Source organism: Zootoca vivipara, chromosome 7 (genome assembly GCF_965207765.1).
Source record: "Zootoca vivipara chromosome 7, rZooViv2.hap1.1, whole genome shotgun sequence".
NCBI lineage: Eukaryota > Metazoa > Chordata > Lepidosauria > Squamata > Lacertidae > Zootoca > Zootoca vivipara.
The window spans coordinates 2683851-2689850 of record NC_142590.1 but is presented as its reverse complement, the minus strand read 5'-3'; positions in this window follow the sequence as shown (position 1 = coordinate 2689850).

Here is a 6000-nt window from a genome sequence, read left to right as displayed (position 1 = left end):
GATTACAGGAAAAGGGTATGTGTAAAATAGTGAAGTGTGGATGCAACAAACGGGTGTTTGGAAGCACTTGTATCAAGCCAGTCTTCTAGTCAGAGAACCAAAACTGCCTGAGGTTCCCTGTCAAATGTACACTCGGATGCCGCAAACGTTGACTTTTTTTCCTGAGTAGCATGTGAAATTTCCCTTATTCCTCAACCTAGCTGAAATTAAGTCTCCAAAACGGCAACTGTCTACACGAGAGCAGGCCCCGTTCAACTCAGTGGGACTTGGGTTGGCATGTATAGGATTGCATTCTTGTTGTATTTCTTCATTATCATTCCTTGTTCTCTTGGACCTTTCCCTCTATTCCACCCCCTTTCCTTTCTTCTGTCTCTCCCCTACAAGCAGAAATTAAGATATGTAGTATCTGGTGGCAGGCATCCATTTTGTTTTCCAATATATGATGATGTTCTATAAGTGAGACTAGTATGTTGCAATTAATATAAATAATCTTCTCTTTGGTGATCACTCATAGCCGAGTAAGAGTGTCTTCCATAAACACGGTTTTAACAATGGGTCCGTAAGTGACTGTGGAGGCCAATTCTGGATCCACACGTCCTTCCACAGTGGGGACCTTTGTTTCTGGGTGGGAGTTGATCACGGTGTGGATTTGTCAAGCGTGCCTTCCTCTTAGCACGTTTCTCCTTTGCGTCCTGAGATCAATTTCTTCAAAGCCCACAACACCTTTGGTAAAGGCTGTTCTCCAACTGGAGCGCTCGCAGGCCAGTGTTTCCCAGTTGTTAGTGTTTATACTACATTTTTAAAGATTTGCCTTGAGACAGTCTTTAAACCTCTTTTGTTGACCACCAGCATTATGCTTTCCATTTTTAAAGTTCGGAAGTTCCATTTTTAAGCTTTGGAAGACAATAATCAGGCATCCGCACAACATGACCAGTCCAACGAAGTTGATGTTGAAGAATCATTGCTTCAACACTGGTGATCTTTGCTTCTTCCAGTACACTGACATTAGTTTGCCTGTACTATATTCCCAAGTGATGTGTAAAAATTTTCGGAGACACCATTGATGGAATCTTTTGAGGAGTTGGAGATGGAGTTTATAAGTGGTCCATGTTTCACAAGCATATAGTAAGGTTGGTAGTACAATAGCTTTATAAACAAACATTTTGTTTTCCCTGCAAATGTCCTGGTCCTAAACACTCTGCACTTCAATTGGGAGAAAGCAGCACCCGCAGAGCTCAGGCGATGCTGGATTTCGGCATCAATGTTGGCCCTTGTGGACAGGTAACTGCCTAGGTAGGAGAAGTGATCAGCATTTTCCAATGTTACACCACTGAGTTGGATTTGTGGCGCTGCAGAGGGGTTATTTTCATGGGTGTACCCAGCATGGGGCAGGGGGGTGCAGCTGCCCCCCTTAAATTCCAAACCACGGGCCCAACTAGGGAAGCAAATACCCTGCGCAGGCGCCCCGCTTGTTGACACGGGAGGGGAGGGGGGAGGAAACGCTGCTGGTGCCGTGGCTCCTTGGTGGCGGCTCCTCCTCTCAGCCCGCCCTGCCTACATTTGCACCAATTCCCGCCCACTAAAGCCTTCGCGCCTCCCAATGGAAAGCCCTGCCGGGCGGCAACCTTTCCTGCCTAAGAGTTCTGCTGGACTGGCAAGCGAAGGAGACGCGGCTCCCTGCATTGGTTGCAGCCGCTGCTGCGCTCTGCCTCCTGGTAGGCTGCACTGCAATTGCTGGCGCCGCGGGCTGGGAATCGCCCCCTTCCCCCCTCCGCACCCCCTTCCCCCCCTGAGTTAGGAGTTGCTACTGAGACTCCTCCTGGGCCGGGAGAGGAAGTGCACCGACAGGAGCCAGTGCAGCCTCGGCGGGCAGAAGCCCACAAAGGCGGAGTGGGGGGCGGCGCCTGAAGGCGGTGGTCGTGGCTGCTGCAAGGAAGCTGCGTGGGGGCATTTGCGCTGGATTGCCGGCAGCAGGAGTAGCCCAGCGGCAGTGACCCTTCCTCGCCGCCCCCCACCCCCGGCAATAGGAAAGGAGGTGTCTTGGGGGGGCGGCACAGCTCTCCGCTCCCCCTGCGTGCATTGCCCTCTCTGGGCATTGGCTGCTGTTTCCTGCTTTGCAATGCGCCCCCCCCAGCCGCTCTCCCTTGCTGCCCCTGCCGAGAGAGGGGCATTGAGGGCGGGGGAGCCACTGTCGCCGCTGTAGGGTCGCAGCTGGGGGGGGGCTCGCTCGCCTGCGCTGCGCCACCCCACCTTTCCCATCTTTTGCTCCCTTGTGATGGGGAGGCGGCGGTGGCAGCTTCTTCTTCTTCTTTGAGGGTCTCAGCTTGGAGGGGTCCCCAGTATCCTCCCAGGACACAGGGGGGTGGCCCCCCAGGACTAGCAGACCTCTGAGCTCCTTCCCCATCCCAGATATATAGGGTGGGAACTGGCAAGGCTTCAGGGGGACCTGGAGGAAGGAAAGCGGGGCCCAAAGGGGTTTTTCAGGGGGTTGGCTAGCCATAAATGGATGGGAGTGGTGTTTTCAGAGCAGGGCCATCTTAAGCATACCTGGCGCCCTGACACCGTGGTGTGACGGATCCCTCTGGTGCCCCCACCCCGCCCCGTTTCCCGGCACGGCGGGCGCAGCTCACTGCGCGGCTGCTGCCTGGAGGGCCGGAGCCCTGCGCAACCCAGCCTGGCCGTAGGGCTGGCCCTGGGCCAGGGGGTGCTGCCCGTCCCCTGTTGCGACGCCCCTGCGCGCGGCGGAGGCAGCCCCAGGCCCGTGTGTCTCCGGAAAGCAGCCTGAAGCCACTGAACAGCTGAGAGGTGCGCCTGGGGCGGCCTCCGCTGCACCTCTCAGCGGGCGCAGCGGCGCCCCTGGTGGCCTGGCGCCCTGCGCCACCGGACCCGAGCCTAGAGACGGCCCTGCTTCAGAGCAGGGGAATTTCGTGTGAGAGAGTTTAGGGGGTTCATTTAGTGGCTGCAGCCGCTGCCGTGGAGTCGTCAGGCCCGCTGGCCCTGTAGCCCCGCCCACATTCCCACTTTGTGGCCCCTCCCCTCCCGTGCCTTGGCCCCGCCCCTGAACGACCATGGCTTGCCCCCCCCCTAGTTTTGATCCTGGGTACGCCCCTGGTTATTTTGTATTTGTTGGTGCAGCACTTTGGTTTTTTGGATGTTGAGTGATAGGCCAAGCTTTTCGTAAGCTTCTGCAAAGATATTTAGGATGGTTTGGAGGTCATCCTCTGAGCGTGCACACACTACATTGTCATCAGCATACTGAAGCTCCATGACGGAAGTTACGGTAACCTTACTTTTTGCTTTCAGCCTGCTCAGATTGAAGAGCTTTCCATCTGTTCAATATATGATTTTTCCTCCAGTGGGGAGTTTCCTGTTGACAAAGTGTAGGATCATGGCAATAACACAACCCTGTTTAACACCTGATCCCACTGTGAGTGGTTCACTTTGAGACTGTCCTTTTGAAAATTGGCTGCCTAGATAAATTAGTATACATCATTCGGCTCCTCCATTATAATATGACAGCAACAATCGCAGACAACTAATAGTGCTGTATGAAATAGTGCTCTTTCAGGCACTCGCAGTTGAAATCAATATGTGAAGTACAGTTCCCTTCCTAGTGGGGTGGGACTGGGAGAGCTGAAAATAATGCCAATATATTTCACATCTGGCAACCAATGCACCCCTTTGGTTTCAGAAAGGCATGGGTAGATGAGTCTAAAAAGCTCAGGACATGGCCCTCTAGCAGCTATGATGGCTCATTTACCAGAAGTAATGTTTTTATTTTCAGATGCCTCAATATTTCGTATCTTACAAGTCTACTCCTAAAGTACTGAGAAGTTAATTGCAGGAAATAGCTCAGATGGATTTGAAAGTAGCTTAATCCTTCTGGATTGTTGTTTTTGACTTTTATTGAGTATAAAACTTATTTAAAATCACATTTAAGCCCCTTAATAGAAGCTTCTTGAAACCGTACACACATAGTTAGACTCTTTCTTAAACAGTGAGTAGTATTCTATTGAAAGTGGCTGAGGTAAAAAGCAAACAATACAGGGAGCCAACACAGAAACTGTGAGGGACAAGGGATACAGGGAAGTCCCTCCCATCTTAAGTTCCAGCCCATCCCCAAGCGCTGGAGAGAGTAAGGAGAGCTCTGCCTCCAGCGGAGAGTCAGGAAGTGGTGTCCGAGGCTCAGGCAAGGTTGTGGAGCCCAGGCCGCAGGTGGGACAGGAAGTTGGACGCACGGGGGGGGGAGGCCAATCCCCCCAACTCCCGAATTGCGACGCAAACGTAGGGGGAAGAGGTTGGGTCTGCCAAAGTTGTGGTGCTGGAAGAAAACGCGCCAATCGCCATTCGGGAGTTCTGACACCTCACCTTAAGGATGCATTTTTACTGCTCTGAACACTGTAAATAATCAGCACTTAATAAAAGCCTTAAAAGACCATGCTGGAGTCGTTACTCTAGAGTAGCCATACCAGGCCCTCTGACAGCAACTCCCGAATCATTTTTTGGCTACTTTGGAGTGCAGCGATGAGCGCTCAAGAGGCTGAGCATTGGAGGCTGGAGGCCGAAGCAGCGAAGCAGGAGCTGCAGAACCTCACAGCGCACGCACAGCAGCAATTGCATGCCGCTCAGGAGGAAGCGCGAGGGGCGCAGGAGGAGCTGAACAAGCTGGTGGACCAGGTGAGGACAAAAGAGGAGACTGAGAAACAGTTAAGGGTGATGGTATTGGACCTGCAGAAAAAGTTGGAAGAGGAGAAAGCCGCTAGAGGTGGGGGGGCGCCCCAGCCGCAGCTAGTCCAAGTGAGAAGGGGACAGAGCCTAGTCACCAAGTTCAGCGGCGACCCTAGGGAGTACCTAGGATTCGAGACAGAAATAAATTATGCGCTGGAATTGCATGCAGCAGAATTCCCAGATGACGCGCACAGAGTCTCCTTTATCATAGAGCATTTGACGGGGGCCGCCCGGGAATGGGTAAGACCGCTCATCGCGCAAAAAAATCCTTGCATGAAGAACGCAAAATTATTTCTAGAAGCCTTAAAAATAATGTACGCTAGCGACAGTGAAATGGAGGCCACTAAACAGGAGCTTCATAACTTAACACAAGGAAAATCGACAGTTAGGGACTACTGGGCGAGATTCACCATGCTGGTGCACAAACTGGGGTGGGATCTGCAAAGTGAGCCAGTGAAATCAGCCTTCTACCTGGGTTTGCACGCAGACGTTAAGGATGAGCTGGCAAGAGGTCCCAGACCGCAGACTATGGATCAGTTAAGCAAAGCGGCGCTAGCGGTGGGGGTGAGACAGGAATCCAGATGGTATGACAAACAAGCGACGCGCGCAGCAAAACCTTGGTTCCCACGCTCCCAGGACAGACCACATCACCAAACCCCACCCCAGGGGCCGCCCCCAGACCCGCCCAGACCAAGCCCAGAGCCGGAACCGATGGAGATCGGGGGAGCGCGCGCGCGGGCTTTTCAAACCCCGGCGGCGCCAAGACGCAAGGAGGGAAGAGGCGGGAATTGCTTTCTCTGCAACTCCCCCCGGCATCGCGTCAGAGACTGCCCTCATCGCAGAGAGTAGCAAGGAAAGGCGGGAACGGTTGTACCTTCCCCCACTGACGCAGCACCACAGCAGGGAAACGAGACAGCCTGGCTGCAGGAGACAAGGGGCAGCAGCCAGGCACAGTCAGCAGACAACAGCCCCAGCCCGCCCACCCGCACAGAGAGGAGCAGAGCCAGCCCACCCCTCCCAGAGCAGGAGTGGTTCTAGAAGTCACGCTAACGCTCCCAAATGGCTATCCCCTGACAGTCCTCGCCTTAATTGACAGTGGTGCCTCAGCCAACTTCTTCTCGAGAAACTTTGCAGAAGAGCACCAGATCCAACTTCTGCAGCTGGATTTTCCCCTGCACGTAGCCACCATTGACGGCAGAGAGTTGCTGGGAGGGGCCATCACTCATCAAACCCCCCCCCCCATGAGAATGACGGTGGGAAGGCACTCAGAGA